An 18,871-nucleotide genomic window follows, 5' to 3' on the forward strand; every position below is an offset into this window, starting at 1 on the left:
GTAGACAGACTGTCAGGGTTAGAGATGGGAGAGCTTGATCAGAGAAAGGCAATTAGTGCCAAAGAGAACTTGCAACTGTCACTTTCTGAAAATGAGATTATAAGACACGAAGAACAGAATCAGTCCCTGTAGTGCTTTCCTTTTAACAAAGTGAGTCTTTAAATGCCTGCTGATTTTCACTTTCAAACTCTGAAATTCCTAGGACTGAGAAAATAATGTTTCATTATCTCCCTTCTACGGTTTTCCCCTGTCCCTCCAATCATCCCCCTAGAGTGGTACATTGGAATTGCTTTGTCAAGAACCCATAGTTTCTGTTAGAGATTACACTTCAATTTCATGGTATTCAGGGAAGGGGTGATTATTCACTTGGACAGCAATACAACAGAATGAGGAAGTCAGAGCCATTGAATATTAAATATATATGTATTATTACATGTTATAAAACCCCAGTGTCAGTGCCCTGAGACTCCTGGCCTGCTCCCCAGGGCAGGGTTCCCCCCTCCCTCCCGGTGTGGCCTCCACACCCTGCTCCTGGGCATTTTGCCAGAATACAACCTCGTCCTAGCTTCCGTCCTACATCCAGAAAGAACTTTAGGGTAGAATCTATACCTTTGTGGTCCAAGAAATTCAACCCAGATAGAACTTTCCAGGGGCCAAAGAGGCTATAAGAAGCAGATGTGTCAGCTGTCAATAGTTGAGGATAAAAGAATTGTTGCTTTTCGCATTAATTTAGGGAAGAAAACAAAACACAGCTTGCAAGCTCATGAAGCCCGAATATTCAGCCATTTATTTAGCTGCACTGGGCTAGGAGAATGTCTGTCACAAGAGCAGTTATTCTCTAGCACATTCTCTGAAAGGAATACTTTTTCAACATTTTTAAAGTAGTAATTTGTTGGCCTGTTGATGAGAGGGTGATGCAAAGATATCAGAAGCAGTTTGAAAGCAAGATCTTAAATAAGCCTAACCAAGCACTCTGTACAAACCCCAGCGCCTCTGGCCCAAACCCATCTTGTATCTCCAGGTGTAAGGGACTGATGTTAAAGAACAAAACGTCTGAGTATAGTCATGGAAAAACATTTTTTAAACTAAACTACTTGTTCTTTCACCCCGATTCAGCTTGCTCTCACTCTTGCTCTCTCTCTCTCCCTCCCTCCTTCTTTAAAACATGGCCTTAGGATGCTTGATTCCTTCAGTAAATATCTGTGTGATAGCAGGCAATTCTGTAAGCTATCTGCGCATTCATTCTTGACCTGCCAAAGGGAAGCAATCGCTGTCCCTATCAGCCACCCTCTGCCCTCATCCACATCCTGCTTCCATGAACCTGGCCAACCAGTTTGATTTGAACAATGGTTCTACAGACTAAGAGTTTTATTACATCAGGGTAACAAGATCAAATCTTAGGGGAATCACAAATAGACAATTTTTCTATAGAAAATTAGAGAAAAATGAACAACTACATTGAAAGTATAAAGACAAAGCTATCCATTAATTTCCTATAACCATTTATGATGACAAATGAATTTAAAAAATTACAAGATATCCTCTTCATAACAAAAGATTTTACTTTCACTGAATCTGACTAGTATTTTTGGGAAAAGGTGCTTTTTCTTCCAATATCTTTTACCTGAGGATTTGTTGCCAGGGAACAGGCTACACAGGGAGAGAAGAGGATTGCGGAGAAGATCTGCAATAGGATTGTGCAATTTAGAGATTAATACATTTCTCTCTCCATCACAGAGTGATTGTTAAGTTGGAGAGCCAAGAATAAGGTAAGTCATTTTATTTTTGAATCAATTACTGGTCACATTTTGACCTGATAAAACTTTTACAGGATTGTATATTAAAGGGAAAAAAATAAAAGGGGAAAGAATAAATTAAAAACATTTACTGTTTTCCTGACTATTTTATTAACATCAAAAAGACAAAAGCGCCCACCAAAATGGGATCGCTAAGTAAGCACTGGTTTTCAACTGGATAAAAGATGATTTGGCTACTAGAATTATAATTCTGATGACTATAGAACTTATTGCTTGTGGCTTTTATGATACTTTGGATATATGAACTCTCTAGCAGGTGGGGACACTTCTAGAACAAGCATGTGGATGCCTCACGCTAATAAGACTTAATAAGAAAGAGTGTTGCTATGGTTGTGTCCATGGAAAATGTCCTGTGTCTACAGGAGTAGAACCTGGGGACTCAAGGATAAAATACACAGAGTACCTGCCCTTGTAACACTAACCGTCTAGGGGCAGACACAATTAAGCGAACCTACAAGAAATTGCCATAGGCTGAGGGCTCAGGAGTTTGAATGGGAAGCTTCATCCACCAAACATCTGGTGGAGAGGGAGGAGTATTTTCACCAGTAAATACATCCAATTTCAATCCTCTAGCCAGAAGCACTACTGAATCCTTGATTAAAGATACTGTGGTTTCATTAGTCATATCAGTCTAAACAGGGCCTATGGCATTTCCCAATTAATAGATCAGCAGTAATCAGTGGCTGATTATTACCTTGACTACAGTTGATTTCCCCTCAAGAAGGGGAATGAGCAGTGTGCAGGAGGAGTCTGAACCACACAGGAGTCTGAACCCAATGCGACCAGAGACCAAGATGGCAAACACGACTGTGGGAAAGAAGGCAGGAGATGGGGTGGGGTGGCCCAGAAGGGCAACAGAGTCACAGATAAGGAATAAAGGACAGAATCATAGAATTAGAGGCAGACTGTATCTTAGAGATGATAGAGTCCAACCCCCTCAATGGAGAAAACTGAGGTCAAGAAATGCAGATATACACACCTAGCACTATTTATGCCCTTGGACAATTTGGGATCCTCAGGGAACTGAGGTTAGGATATAAGTCTTCCTCAACTTACGACAGGGTTATGTTTCAAGAAATCCATCATAAGTTGAAAATAGTGTAAGCTGAAAATGCATTTAATACCCCTAACCTACTGAACATCATAGCTTAGCCTACCTTGCCTTAAATGTGCTCAGAATGCTAACATTAGCTGACAGTTGGGCAAAATCACCTAACACAAAGCCTGTTTTATAATAAAGTGTTGAATATCTCATGTAATTTATTGAATATTTTACTGAAAGTGAAAAACAGAATGGTCATCTGGTTACAGGATGGTTGGGAGTGCATCGGCTGTTTACCCTGGTGACCGGGTGACTGACGGGGCTGTTGCCCACCTTCACAAGAGTGTCTGACCACGTGTCGCTAGCCTGGGAAAAGATCAAAATTCGGAACTTGAAGTGTAGTTACTACTGAATGTGTATGGCTTTCACACCATCGTAAAGTCGAAAAATCATAAGTCAAACTATTCTAAGTCGGGGACCATCTGAATTTGATCCCAGCTTCACCACTCACTTGCTGTGTGATCCCAGGCAGATTATAAAGTTTCCTTTGTTCCAGATTCCTTATCTATAAAATGAAGGAAATATAAATATCTCATAGAGCTTTGTAATGGGGACATGATTAAATAAATATGAAGCCCTTAGAACAGTGCCTGGCAAATTTCAAGTGTTTAACATTAATTAAATGTTGTTTCAGTTATCATTCCCACTATGATTTATATTACTATAACTACAATCACTGCTTTGTTCATCGTTACTGTTTTCAAGTGTAAGGTATGTTCATTCATTCAGTAATTATTTACCAAGTACCTTCTCTGTGCCAAACTAGAAGATGTAGGGCATCCCTTTTGGGACCTTCCTGCCTACTCGAGAAACAAAAATAAAATCCTGTTTCCTACACAAAGCACAATGTTACTTGCAAAAGTATTTATAGAGAAGGAGAAGAGTATAGAAGTAGCGCATCTAACACAAACTGGGGGAGGGGAGGAGCAGGGTAGTTTATTTAGAAGAACGTTATGTTTAACTTGCTCAAGATTACAGAAACATTAAGTAGTGATGCTGGAATGTGAATGCAGGAAGGCTAATTTCAGGATCCCTTCTCATGATCACTACACTCAAGAGCCTCCCAATCTGTGATAAATTGACTTTATTAGAATTAAAAAATAAGTACATAACAATAAGCACAGGGATGGGGACCAGGAATCAACTCACCTTAATGTGTCTCTTCATTAAAGTCAGAATTTAATTCCCACCAAAGAAAGTGCTTTTATCAACCTTATGCTGTACCATTCTGAATTGGATCATAATTCATGAAATGCAGGCTCATTTAAAATGACATCATTAACAACTGTTTGGCAAATGTTAAAGGAAGGTATACAGACTTAAAATTTCTTAATCAACCTTTGGGAATGTAGCATCATAAGATCGTGCAAATTAATTGAATCAGAGTAAGTGAGAAAATTACAGAGATGGGCTCGATGCCTCCTTGCCATTTAGATTTATATATAACATCTTTTCATATAGAAACTGCTATATGCCAGTCACTGCGCTGCACTCTTAAAATCAGTCCTCCCAATGAACTAGTGAAGTAAGTAATATTGTCCTCATTGTACTGATTAAATAAATCTACTCAGAAGAGTTAGTAATTTGTTTAAAGTCACAAAGACAGGAAATAAGTGACCCAGGATTAAAACTAGGAATATATGATTCTCAATTTGATGATAGTTATTCTACTCCACTTAAAATTTTTCAGCACAAAACGATTTAAACATATATTGATAGAAAAAGGAGGTAGAGTGAGTCTAATTTGTATTAGTACAACAGGGAGCTAGAAGCTACACAGGCTTAGTTCACATAGCTTTCTGTCTTAGTCGATCCTGAAAATCTATTTGTAATAGGGAAGAACAAATCTGACTCCACGTCAGATCTGTTTCTTTTACTTTAACCTTTGTATTCTATTGCTTTTGCTTTGAGTTAAGAATATTGTCTATAGCCTGAAATATACAGGATAGCAGGTTCTCAAGGCTCTGACCTTTAAGGGTATGAAACTTTTCCATTCATATAGAGATAAAAAGTTGCAGAACAGAGAATAACATTTGTCTTGTTGGAGATTTACAGGAACATCATGACCTGACCTATGTAGACGGCTGCAAGAACAAAGGATTCCAACACCAAGAAGTTTCCAACAACCGACCATGCTCCTCCCTCACCCTTGCCTTTAAAAATGCTTTGCTGAAACCCTTAGGGGAGTCCGGGGTTTTTTTGGGCATGAGCCACCTGGTCTCCTTGCATGGGACTTCAACAAACCTTTTTCTGCTCCAAACTCTGATGTTTTGGTCTTGTTTGGCCTCACTGTGCGTCAGGCACACAGACTTGCATTCGGTAGCATAGTGGCCATTTCTTATTATTTCTTCTTAGAGTACTTCTTATATCTGCAAAAGAAAGGTACTGGACTATGAATAGAAGTATTTTGATTCCTGAACAGGCATTCACTGAATTTAGATTCAGCTAGCCAACATTCACTGAGCATCTATTATATGCTGGCACTAACAATGCTAGAGAATTTTCCATGCATGCCTTCATTCTGGTCATGTAACCACCTTGCAATGGTATTAACGGTATTGATTTATTCATACTTTAAATTTATCAATTTACTGGCTGATTTACTACAGACAGGTTGCCTAGTGTTCTGGATTCAAGAGTGTCTCTATGTCTCTTTGTCTCTGTCTCTCATCTCCTCTCTCTGTGTCTCTCTCTCTGTCTCTGTCTCTCTCTTTCTCCTCTTTTACTTAGTTTTATTTTTTAACCAAATTAATCTTTGCAGTCTGCCCCAAGGACTCGCCTTAACATGAAGTGAACCCAGAAGAAATCATAGCGAGAGATGGAAAAAGACGAAAGTTGAATCCTGATGTTTGTGCCTGAGCTGTTGTACTCACTTGTCTATTCCTAGACATTCTGAGTATCCACAGCCTTGGGATGCAGTTGTTTTCTGTCTGGAAGAACACAGCAGGAGACGCCTAAATCTAATGTCCCACTGCAGTTTGCATCCTGATTCTACCTGGGAATCCAGGAAACACATCAGTGACGTGGATAGTGGAGGGGACGCTGGACATGTTAGAGGTTGATGTATCTTGCTATATCTTAAAGAAAAGTCAGGAAGGATTTGTAGGAGCCTGATCCCATCACCTCCAACTCTTTCTACCCTCTTTCACACATACAAACGCCAGTAGCTCTAAATCCCACCCTTGTCCAGCCTCCTGCTCCTACTGGATGCCTAGCCATATCTTATAGTCTCTGACTTTTTAAAGTTGCTTTTGGAATTTACAATAATCAAAAGAACTCTGGGACTCTTGTCGACAGTGTGTCTCTTCTCAGGCTCTTAGGACAAAACGGGATGATTTCTTCCAGAGGAAGATTAGTGAGAAAGTAGAAAAGAATTATAGCTCTAGACTCTGTTCTTAAGTTTGACCATAAATCACTATTTAGCTCAAGTTAGGGATTTGTTTTTCTTGTTTGGAGAATTTATTTATGCATTTTTTAGTGATTTGGGTGGGAGGTCATGACTCCATCAAAAAGTTACTCACTCATTATCTACATTTATTTGCATATGTTATTTACTTACATGTAGCTTCTTTACTAGGATATCAGTGTCAAGGGAGCAGGGGCCCTTTCTGTTCTGTTTGCCACTCAAAAAAACAGATAGAGAGCTAGACACTTGCTTTTGTAGTCATTAGAAAATATTTTTTAAAAAATTATTTATTAAATAGTAGTAACTAAATCAAGTCCTTTCTATCACTAAAATTCTGTATTATTTTACTTATATCTCTTTGTTAATAAACATCCCCTCTTTTCCTTCATTTTATATTTGTAAAATCATCCTGATATACTAGGCTTTTTGCTGCCTACGTTACCGGATAACTCAGTGCAGGACTTTCCTTCCAGTCATATTTGATTAATTTGTCCTAGGAATAGAGCACAGGACTCACTCTTGATCATCCCTGTGATGACTGACTATGCTGCTTTTTTGAAAGAAGCCCTGGCAGAGAAGATCATCACAAAATGACTTCAAGAGTGTGACACATCGAAAGAAGGCTCTCAGAGGGCTGTGGCATTTGTAATGAGATGAAATGGCTGTCGACAAACTTACAAATCTTCTTGGGAAGTTCTGACATTGGTTTGTTTCATTCAGCTGATGCTGGCTGTCAGCACCCTTGATAGCTGCATAATAAGAACAAAAGGTCCTCTGCTCAGGGCAGCGGCAGCACTGGAGATGGAGCTCAGGAGGGGTGTTGTCTGAAATGACAGCCTTCTGGTTGGTGGGAAGCCTTGGAGCTGCCGTGGCATCTCAGTCAGTAACCAGAGTCTTTCCCTTCATGTCAGTTTCCAGCCTGAACTCAGGTTAAGCGATGTGTCAGGATGACCCTTATGACTAATGGATACAGTCAATCAAATGCTGTGAAACCCTTCTCAATGGAACCAAAGGTACCTGGCTCAGAAAGGGTGGATGCAAATAAAGACAGCCACCCAGATGACTACTCCAGTGCTCAATAAATAGCCATGCGTTGAAAATTTCCTGGCAATATACTTTTTCCTCAAAACAACTCTGTGAGATAAGACTAATAGGTACAATTAGTACCATTTCATAAATAAGTCCATCCAGATTGAGAAAGACTGAATAGGTTGCCTAAGGCTGAAAAGCTAGCCATTGATTAACAGTGACTTGAACATAGGCTTCTTGCTTCTAGGTCCACAATGATGTAGATTTGCCAAAGACAGGTCAAAAGCACTGACCGAAAGAGCTAAGCTTCAAATGCAATCTGGCTCCCCGTGTCCTACCAGTGATTTCATATTTAAGTGCCCAGAATCCATGTAATTCTCAGTTGGTTATACTCACACTTACTCATCAAAGACAATATACAAAACACTCGCTTGATGATTATGCATACTTCCTATTTATTCAGTCTTCACAACAGCCCTATTGGTTCCTATTACCCATATTTACCAAATGAGGCAACTGGAATTCACAAAAAAACAGATGAGATTACATAGTAAGAAATGTTAGAAGTGGGCCTTGAACTTTTGTATTTTGACATTGTTCAGGATGATCCTCTCTACACCAATATTTCCAAAACCTGGACATATGAACATATTCTCAGGGTCACAAAAGTTCTAATTTTCAATGGTTTTTTGAAATAAAATATTATTAGGAAATATTCTGGATCACTGGAATGATGACTTAAATAAGTAAGTGCTGCCACATACTTTGGGGACCAACTTTTGAGTTTCTGTTTCCAGGCTTGTAGGAAATCAAGACCACTCAATGTGCTAGTTATTCTTTTGTGTAACATTCCTTAAACTGGGAATTCAGGAGTTCTTGAATAGCACTCTATCTGCTCCTCTAAATTCAGTTCATTTCAATTTGGCTCCAATCAACACAAATCTGCTTTGTAGGATGAGATGCAAGGCTTTAGGATAAGTACTGTGCAAACAGGAGACGGTCAGACTTTTTCCTGTTCTCAGAGACCATCTCCATAGTCTGAGGGTAGGAGGGCCATGACATAGGACAAGAATTCAGGTAAGACTCTCACTTTCAAGGCAGAATGTCAAAGCTGTCTCTTGTCATTTGTCATCTAAAGAATTTGACACTTTAAAATCAATGACATAGGTTACACATATAAAAATGTTTACCAGAATTGCTGGCACACAGGCAACCAGACAAAAAGAATATATACTGTAAGATTCTGTTTATATGAAATTCTAGAAAAAGCAAACTAATCTATAGTGACAGTAAGCAGGTCTGTCTGGTTACCAGGTGGTCTGGTCATGAGAGGACACAGGGAGGGGTTAGAAGGAGAGAAAACGAAGAGACGAGGAAATTTTGGGGGGTGATGAGAAAGTTCACAGTCTTGACCGTGATAATGATTTCAAAATTTATACATATGTCAAAACTTATCTGATTGTACATTTTCAATACATGTGTGGTTTATTGTATATAAGTTATATATTTATAAAATTATTTAAAAATAAATTACTGGTAATGATTTTTGAAATTTGATCCATATTATATATAAGCATTTCAAATTTCTAGCCAATTATATTTGCATTAAATAGGTCAGAAAAGAATTAGAAAATTATATGCCTCTCAGCTGGCCCCTTGAATTCAGCTTATAATTACTGGGGACCTATGTTCCAAAGCCCACCAAATCTTTCCTGTCTGATGCTAGGTTTTTCTCTGCTGAGATCTGCCAGACTGAACTTTTTGCTTTAAATTTTTTCAACTTGAGTGTAAGGTCTTTCTTTTCTCATATTTTTTCCCCAATTTAAATGGCAAACATCTCCTATTTTCATGCATATAGTTAAATATTTCTTACACATCAATTATACCTCAATTTAAAAGATATGCCTATCTACAGTTTATATTTTATATATTTACATATCATTGTATATTTATTTGTACATATTATACAGTCTCTGTTCATATACCCATATTCTGACTTATAATATTAAATATTACTTTGATCAACAAGAAAATGTGTTTATGGAAAAGTAATCAAATTCCATCATAAAGATTTTTTAAGAGACATGAGTCATCCAAATCATGCCTTCAAGCTTTCAAAATTCAAAACAGATAAAGTAATATCTAATTAAATATTTAATTAATAGTAAAACTGTGGAGATAACTTCAATATACAAAGTGGAAATAATATAGCAAATTATGACACACAAACTTGATAGACTTTTATGCAGCCATTAAAGTGATAATTATGAAGGCTATAAAGCAAAATGAAATGCTTATAATAAAATAGTGAGTGACAAAGGCAGAATGCAAAATCATATCTCTGCTATAATTAGGTTTTGCACAATATATATTTATGGAGTTCTTAACTCCGTGTCAAGCATTGTCCTAGGCCCTGGAGTTACAGAGGTAAATAAAGGACTGCTCATAGCTTTAAGGCGCTCAGTCTGGTTGGAGGGACTGACACGAAGTAAATGAGGACAACGACCTGTAAGACCTGCTATAATAATTATATTGAGTGTAGAAGTAGATCAGAAGAAGAAGTAATAAAATCCATAGAGTGAACTAGAAAAGCTCTCCAGAGAAATAGACATCTGTGTGGATCCACTGGCACAAAAGCAGCAGTATCTGAGATAAAAATCCCCTTGGTATTTCTGAGAGACACCAAGAGGTCAAATAAACCATTTCGTTAGCAGTGACAACCACCAGGCATATCCCAGACGGCCCAGTTCTCTCTTACCTGCTCTGACTCCCACTTATCCACATCCCAAGCTTGCAAATCTGTTGGGAGAAACCTCATGATGCCTCTGCCCATCACGAGGGTCTCTTATGGTCTCCTGATGCCCCCAAACTGCTGGGTCTTTAGGGGTCATTTCTGATATTTCAACATAACTTATTATTCCAGCATCCCAAAACTCTGCTTCCTGTGCAATGCTGTCAACATTGGCTTCGAGCTATCGTGACCATCTATCCTGATTTACCTAGGATACATACCTGGGGAAATAAACATATGGTCTAGAGATTTTACAGAAAAGGGGTCAGCAAATTACCACCCATGGGCCAAATCTGGCCTGCTGAAAATTTTGGTACAACCTGCAAATTAAAAATGGCCTTTGCCTCTATCAACAGTTGCAAAAAATAAAAAGAAGAACAATATTTCCTGACATGCAATAATTGCATAGAATCACATTTTTGTGTCCACAAATAAAGTTTTATTGGAACACATCTCTGCTCACTCTTTTAAAAATTTTTATTGAGATTTAATTGTCATATAACATTGCATAAGTTTAAGTCATGCAATGTGTTGGTTTGATACATTTATATATTGCAGTGTGATTACTACCTTAGCTTTAGTAAATGCCTCTATCACATTACTTATTATTTCTTTTTGTAACGAGAACAATTAAGATATAGTCTCTTAGCAACTTTAAAGCTTAAAATACAATATTGTTGACTATAATCACAATGTTGTGCATTAGATCTCCAGAACTTGTTTATCTGCTAGTTATAAATCTGTATCCTTAAACAACATTGTATATATAGTCTCTGGCTGCTTTTGCGTTACACGGGCAAAATTGAGTAGTTGTGACAGAGACCAGTGTTGCAAAGCCTAAAATATCTGGGCTTTACAGGAAAACTGGCTGATCCCTGGAATAGAGAATAGTCTGAATAGTGGTTTTGCCACTTACTGTATCTGTAACTACCTCTTTTTTTTTTTTTTTTTTTTGGTAAAGCTTTATTTTAAATAAACCCTTTAACAGCAATGAGATAACAGTTTAACAGAAAAATATCAAGTACCACATTTCTGTTTCTCAGTGAAATTGATGATGAATATGAAACTTGTACAAAATATTTGATGGTATTTACCTTCCACCTCAGGGTTGAACAGTAATAGCACTGACCACATGAAAACCAAAAAAAAAAGGTCAATCTGCCTCAGCATCTTCTTAAAATGTAAGAAGTAATTTTAACACATTTGTGCCCGAAGATGACAATTTCACCTATATTGTTGTTTTTACACATCACAGCATGGAGCAGGATTGGATTTGGATTTGGATTAATATATTTAATGTAATTACTGATATGAATGAATTAAATCTACCACCTTGTTTGTTGTCTAACATTTGTTCTGTAGACTTTATTTACTTTTCATTTTATATTTTATAATGAATTATATTTATTTTTAAAAACTGTGTATCATGTAAGATTACATGTTGTCCAATATTGGTTTATTATTTTTATCTCTTTTAAAAAATATATTTTTTACTCTAGGTGTGTGTCCCAGTCACGGTTCAGCAAAGATCCTTACAAAGAGAAAAACTGAAAGAAGATAGAAATATTTTTTTAAGACATGGGAAATATTTAGAGCATCAAGAAAGCACACAGGGCTTCCCTGGTGGCGCAGTGGTTGAGAATCTGCCTGCCAATGCAGGGGACACGGGTTCGAGCCCTGGTCTGGGAAGATCCCACATGCCGCGGAGCAACTAGGCCCGTGAGCCACAATTACTGAGCCTGCGTGTCTGGAGCGTGTGCTCCACAACAAGAGAAGCTGCGACAGTGAGAGGCCCGCGCACCGTGATGAAGAGTGGCCTCCGCTCGCCACAACTAGAGAAAGCCCTCGCACAGAAACGAAGACCCAACACAGCCAAAAATAAATAAATAAATTAATTAATTAAAAAAAAAAAAGAAAGAAAGCACACACTCTCTTTCTTATGTGATCTCTTTCTTTCATTTTAAGTAACAATATTAGCAGTTTAGGAAGTATTCTATAAAGACACATAATGCCTTACCCTATTCCCAAATTATTTTATTTGCCTGAATTATTTGTCTAATTAGTTTCAATTTTTTGTTACATGGAGGTGAGGATGAATGATTAATTAGCTAAACAGAAGTGTAAGTACTTTGAAAGATATTTGCATATTTTCTCACCAAAGTATAAGATATTCAAAGGCAAGGACTTTGAATCTTATCCATATTAAAGCAGGAGGGTTAATACCTAGCAGTTAGAAGTTGCAATACAACATATTTATTGCATGACCAATGAACAATTCAAATGTTAAATTTTATTTAAGTGTTTTCTAAAAGATTAACATGAAAATGCCAGAAAAGTGTGATATCAACAATATTCATTTTAGTTAGTATATATGAATACAATGTAGTTATGAAGTTATTGAAACAAATTCCCTGGAAAAAAATTGAAAATAAAAGCTACAGTTATTTATTCATTCGTTTTAGCCATTGCTATTTGTCAGATGTTAATTTATAGAACATTCGGGTTACCAGATAAAATACAGGAAGCTCAGTTAAATTTTAATTCCAGATAAGCAGCAAGTAAGTTTTAGTATACATAGGTCTCATGAAATATGCTATATCTGATACATACCTGCAGTGGCTTAAATAATGGCCCCAAGAAGGATATGTCAAGTCCTAACCCCCAGAACTTGTGAAGGTGGCCTTATTGGGAAAAAGGTTCTTTGCAGATGTAATTAAGGGTCTTGAAATGAGATCATCTTGGATTTAAGGTGGGCTCTAAATCCAATGTCAATGTATCCTTATTAAACAAAAAAACAAACAAAAAAAAAATGGAGAGGACACAGCCACAGAGGAAAGGGTGATGTGAAGATGAAGGCAGAGATCAGGTGGTTCATCTACAAGCCAAGGATTGCCAGAAACCATCAGAAACTGGAAGAAGGCATGGGATAGATTCTCCATCAGAGACTCCTGTAAAACCAACCCTACAGACACCTTGATTTCAAAGTTCTAGTTCCATGAACTGTGAGAGAATAGATTTCTGTTGTTTTAAGCCACCCAGTTTGTGGTAGTTGGTTACGGCAGCCCTAGGAAACTAACAATACAGATACTAAAAAAAATTATTGTTGTTTATCTAAAATTCAAACTTAACTGGACATCCTGTAGTTTTATTTGCTAAACCTGGCGACCCTGCTTTAGATGAATTATCTCATTTAATTCTCTCCACAACCATGAGAACTAGGTATTATTTGTTCTGCTTTACATTAAGAAACTGAACCCTAGAACGTTCTAAAACTTGCCTAATAAGTAAACTGTTAATTAAATAACTGAGTCAGAAATCAAACCTGGGACTTTCTAATTCAAAATCTTTAGCTCTTAATATACTAGACTGTATCCTGTAATGTCAAAGGGTGACCTTTATGATATGATATAATATTATAGTAATATACATATAGTACTGTTCCACTGAGTGTATTTGGGTGGTGGAGAGTAGGGGAGAGAGAGAGAGATAGAGACACTGAGAGAGAGCGAGAGCACACATCAGAATAGTTGAAGATGTATGGAGCAGAAACAACACAATGCAGATTACTGCTGGATTCAGGAGGGAGCCAATGTCTGTAGTTAAATTCAGAATATAAATAGTGATTGCCCTCAGGGAGTAGAGAGAGCATATACTAAATAAACAAAGGGATGAAAATGAGCACCACAGGTTCAGAGAATCTCAAGATAACCAATATGAGTAGAATAGAGCAGACAATGCCTGTGCGAAGATGTACGTATCTTCATCTTTTTTGTTTCCACCACTTCTTTGGTAATATGGTTTTAGTGTCTGGACTTCCAGCAATGTCAAGGTTATTTCCAGCCCAGAGTTGTGGAGATGCATACTGCAAGCCTGGCTTGGTCTACTTTCCCTGGTGTCCCTCCCTTCCCCACGTATTGAGAGGGCTAAGCTAGTATGTCCCTGATGTCCATTCCACTACTAATATGTAATGATCTACAAGATGGTAAATAATCCCGAAAACAGCCATAGGCAGTCAAAAATAGCTACTCCAACTTAAAATGAACTTGATGATAACATTGATGGTGGAAACCCCCAAGTTTAGATGCAGTGGAAGTTTTCCTCTTGATTTAATGCTGTGCTTTAAGACAATTTTTCAACTGTTTTCAACTTCTAAAAAAAGTTGACGTTCAGCAGTTTTGGAGATACATATGCAGTAAACAATCATATTGCTTTTAAATCTTTAACTGAAAAACAACTCCAAAAAATCCAATTTGATTTTACTCAAATTCTTATGGAGAGTGATTCAGGTATCAGGCTAAAACCAACCCCTACACAGAATAGCAAAAATAGAGCGAGTTAGGTAGATAGGTAAAAATAAAAGTTAAAGAAAAATCTGGGAACATACATAAACAGGGTGTTCTAGCAAACGTTCTCTTGTATAACATGAATCTCCTGTATAAATATTAACCAAATAGGGCAGGGAAGAAGATAGCTATCCTCTGAGCACAATTAGATAAAATCCATGTTGATTTGACACAGAGAACAGGTTTTTTTTTTAAATTATATATTTCAATATGGTATGAGACTTTGTGAAAGAGATAAACACCCATCTCTTTTAGGGAGATGTCTAAACAGCAAAATGGCTGTACACTTGCAGAACACCTAACAGAAGGGATCTGTAAAATCACTGGACAATATTACTTTCAGTGGCAGAGTCATTGCTCTGTGTTCACCAAGCTATTTTATTTTCTAACTTAGAGACACAAAAAGACCACAACTTCTAATCCTCTTTTATATGGGTTAGGCCCATTCTATCTATTAAATGTAAGGGAAGGTGTTTGCTGCTTCCATGCCTGACTCCTAAATTGTTGCACAAGATTTTCTGTCTTCTCTCCCCTTCACCCATGCCCACACAGTGGGCTGCAGGAGATTCTGAATCGTCAAAGCCACAAGTCAGAATGGGCCTTGATCACTACTCCCTGGACGAAAGCTATGTAAGAGATATGCCCAACCAAATATATCTACATCAGACTCTGCCTCAGTAATAATAAATCTTTATTATGCTAAAAGAAGCCAGTAAGATTTGGGGATTATTTGTTAGAGCAGCTAGCATTATTTTTACTCGACAAATAGATTCCATGGCTCTGTCGAGATGTAACAAACTTTAAAAGTGTTTAGAGGAAATAAACAAAAACAAACAGAAAAAAGCTAATAAAGAACATTACGGAAATTAATCCTAGACTTATTCATTATCTGGGCTTTTTATTCTCTTTTTCTTAGAGTTTGACATTATCTCTGTTGCCTTTCCAAAAGTGTCTACATGCAGGTACCCACATTCAATTGTTAATTTTAAACTCTCTATTCATCTCTCTCTTTTATTTGTAATTAACATTGATTTGAAGTAGTTTTTTTTAAAAATGTAATTGGTTATTGGCTAGAATTTTGTTTTTCATTCTTTATTTAAAAAGCAGACAAGAGAATCAGGTTTCCCGACTTACAATCTTACTTGTATACTGTTTTTGTGTAGTTTGCAAGTGATGGTATTTATTTTCTAAATTTAATTAAACGATTCTTAAACCATTTTAAATAGTTTGACAACCATTCTTTCAAAATATTTTTCTAGTTATATCATTCTAATAATGGCTTTAAGTTTTATATGCAAAATATCTAACCCATTCATTCATCATTCAGCAAATATTTATGAATCCAGTCATACATGCCTTTGATTATTAGGGAGAGAGCAGTAAAGAAGGCAAGATCGCCCTGTGATCTTGACATATGTAGTTAAAGTACGGAATTTACTCTAAATGAAATTTTTGTTTGGTTCCATAGGATTGATAGAGACAGTGATAGAGAGGGAGAAGGAGAAAGAGAAAAAAACCTATATTCTTCTGAGATCGTGAACACGAAGGACCAATCATCTTAGGGTGACTGAGTTTCATTCTGTCAAAATCATGAGGAAGCAGGTGTTGCAGTAATTCCTAGTTTGCTTTCCCATCCACATTTGGACTCTCTATTCTCTGGTTTCTGTTTGGGTTGAGTCACTGGGAGGCTGGGGGTATTTCAGGTACCCCCTGGCATGGCACACATTCTCTGCCAGCAGCGATGTCCTTTGACAACTCTCTTCAGAGAGTCCGTCTGGCAGCTGGCCCTCCTGACCTCAGTCCTCACTGGGCTCCAGTAACAGTATCCCTCCCTTTGATCCTTCAGCCCTAGCGAGGAGCAATGAGTTCCTGCTCTGTCCTACCTCAGTGCCTCAGCATCTCCTGTGGGAGTTTTTGGTTGTTGCTGTTGTTTTCTCCTCCTTCCTCTTACCCGTAGCTCTGAGCAAAGATAGAAAGAAGATGGCGGAATATGTGGTGGAGTCAGAATTTGTGAGCTGTCTCCTGAACATGAAGGTGAGTGATGAGGGGTGGGTAAATAACAGTGTCACTGAGACACAGGAGGCAGTACAAATAACTTTCATAAGCCTGGAGTGAAGGGTATCTAAATGAGGGCGGGGGCACAATCACTTGTACGATTTGATGACTGGTCTAGGGAAGTATTTTAATTACATCATCTCTTCTGATTCATGTTAGATGTTTTGTTAATCATAATTATAGCAAAGAATTAGAAACCCATTTGACAGATGAAAAGCTGACACTTGGAAGTTGATAACTTTTCTAAGTCCTCTTGTTAATATGGACAGTCAGAATCAAAACAAAACTTAGAGGAGTCCTTTTCTTTTTCTTCTAATTGTGTTCATCTTTCAATTCAAAATAAATCTAAAAATTTGCTTGAGAAATATTTTCTCAATTTAATGAAAAAAACAAACAAAAATATATAGCTTGAGGAATTTTTAAAACCTTTTAACAAATTTTTGCCTAATTTTCGTTGGTGGAGAAAATTAAAACTGACTTTTCCAATATGTGAAAATCAATGTCAAATTAACTTTGACTTGATATGCATGTAAAAGAGTCTGTAAATTACACAAGTGTGTGTGTGTGTGTGTGAATATATTTTTTAATTGGGAATAGTTTTAAGCATTTACAAACAAATGTATTTGGGGAGGAATGTATTAATTCACCTCAATATAACTTTCAACAGACCTAGAAATTATCAAGATTTTGGTACATTTGCTTCTGAAATTTCTTATCTTTATTTATTTATTTTACATGCTGTTGTATTATAAAGAAACAGATATCATGTGATTTTACTCATCTGTATTTTATCACAATCTCTAAGATTTCTGAATATTTTCTCACATAATGCCTAAGAAATTAACCTTGATTATGTTCTATTATCTAATATCCAGGCTATATTCAATATTCCCAATAGTCTAAAATGTGTTTTTTACACAGTTAGGATTCAAACAGGTTCTACTTATTACATTTTAAAAAATATATATTGCCTCTTTTATTACCAACTTCTCTCCCAAATTTTCATATATTTATTTTTAATCACTGAATTGCTTTTAGGAAAACCTACATCTTGTTTAATGCCCTGTACCATATTCTATATTGGTATGTTTACTATTTCAAACTGATGTTTAACTTACCCTCTCTTCTCTGTTTTTCTTGTAAAAAATAAAATTTGCACTAATTGTTGATTTGATTCTGGTTTAACTTTATTGACAAGAATACTTCATATTGTATGCTATATACAAACAGCAATCACAAAATATTTTGCTATCCCTCTTTTAGTTATTATTCATTACTGGTCTCAGAATCTCAGAGGGTGAATGACAGATGACTTCACTGAGAAGATATACTTTTTTTTAATGAATATTTCATCTAGTGGTTTCATCCATTGGTATCTGTTGTCTGGAAGGCAAAAAGGCAATAAGGTCATTTTTCTAAGTCTATAATTCCTTCTGTTTTTATTACTTGTGATTGTTGTATAAAGAACTAACCCTCATTAACTGGAGTTATTTCACTGAAATGCATTTATCAAAGGAAAGTAGGATAAATGTTTAATGTTTTCCCTTTAATTGCCAATTTTCTGAATAAGGAGAGTCTTTTATATGTTCAATGGTAAGTATATAGAGCAAGATTCAACTTGCAAATATCTTGTTAAGAATTTTTGCATATATATTCATGAAGGATATTGGTCTATAATTTTGTGTGTGTGTGTGTAATTTCTTTGTCAAGTTTTGGTAAAAGGCTTATACTTGCCCATAAAACAAGATGCAAAGTGTTCTCCTCTCTATTATTTTCTAAAAGTTTGTGTACATTTTTTAAACTTAGTATTTGAAAGTAATCACTAGTGAAACCATGGACCTGGAGGTTTTTGTGTGGGATGGTTTTTAATAAAAAAATCAATTTTCAAAATTTAGCATTCTTAAATTTCTTCATTATTGAAGTTCTATGTCACTTCTTTCTGATCCTGTCATTATTAATTCCTTTCTTCCACTTACTTTGTGTTTACTTTGCTCATCTTTATCTAGACTCTTCAAGAGGAATCTTAGGTCACTGCTTTTATACAGTTTGTTTCACATCATATGGCCATTAAAAGCCATATTTTCCCCACTGAGTACTGATTTATCTACTTCTACAAATGTTCATGTTTTAGTTTTATTATCACTATATTTTAAACACTTTAAATTTTCCATTGCTATTTCTTCTTTGATCCATGGCTTATTTATAAACATGTTAAATTGCCAAATATTTGGGGGGTGGAGGGAGGCTTACGTATTTTCCTTTAAAATGTTTTTGGTTTTTTCAGTATTTTACAATTTTTAAAAAATTTACTAGTTCTCCTTTTGGCTA

Source organism: Balaenoptera ricei, chromosome 17 (assembly GCF_028023285.1).
Source record: "Balaenoptera ricei isolate mBalRic1 chromosome 17, mBalRic1.hap2, whole genome shotgun sequence".
NCBI lineage: Eukaryota > Metazoa > Chordata > Mammalia > Artiodactyla > Balaenopteridae > Balaenoptera > Balaenoptera ricei.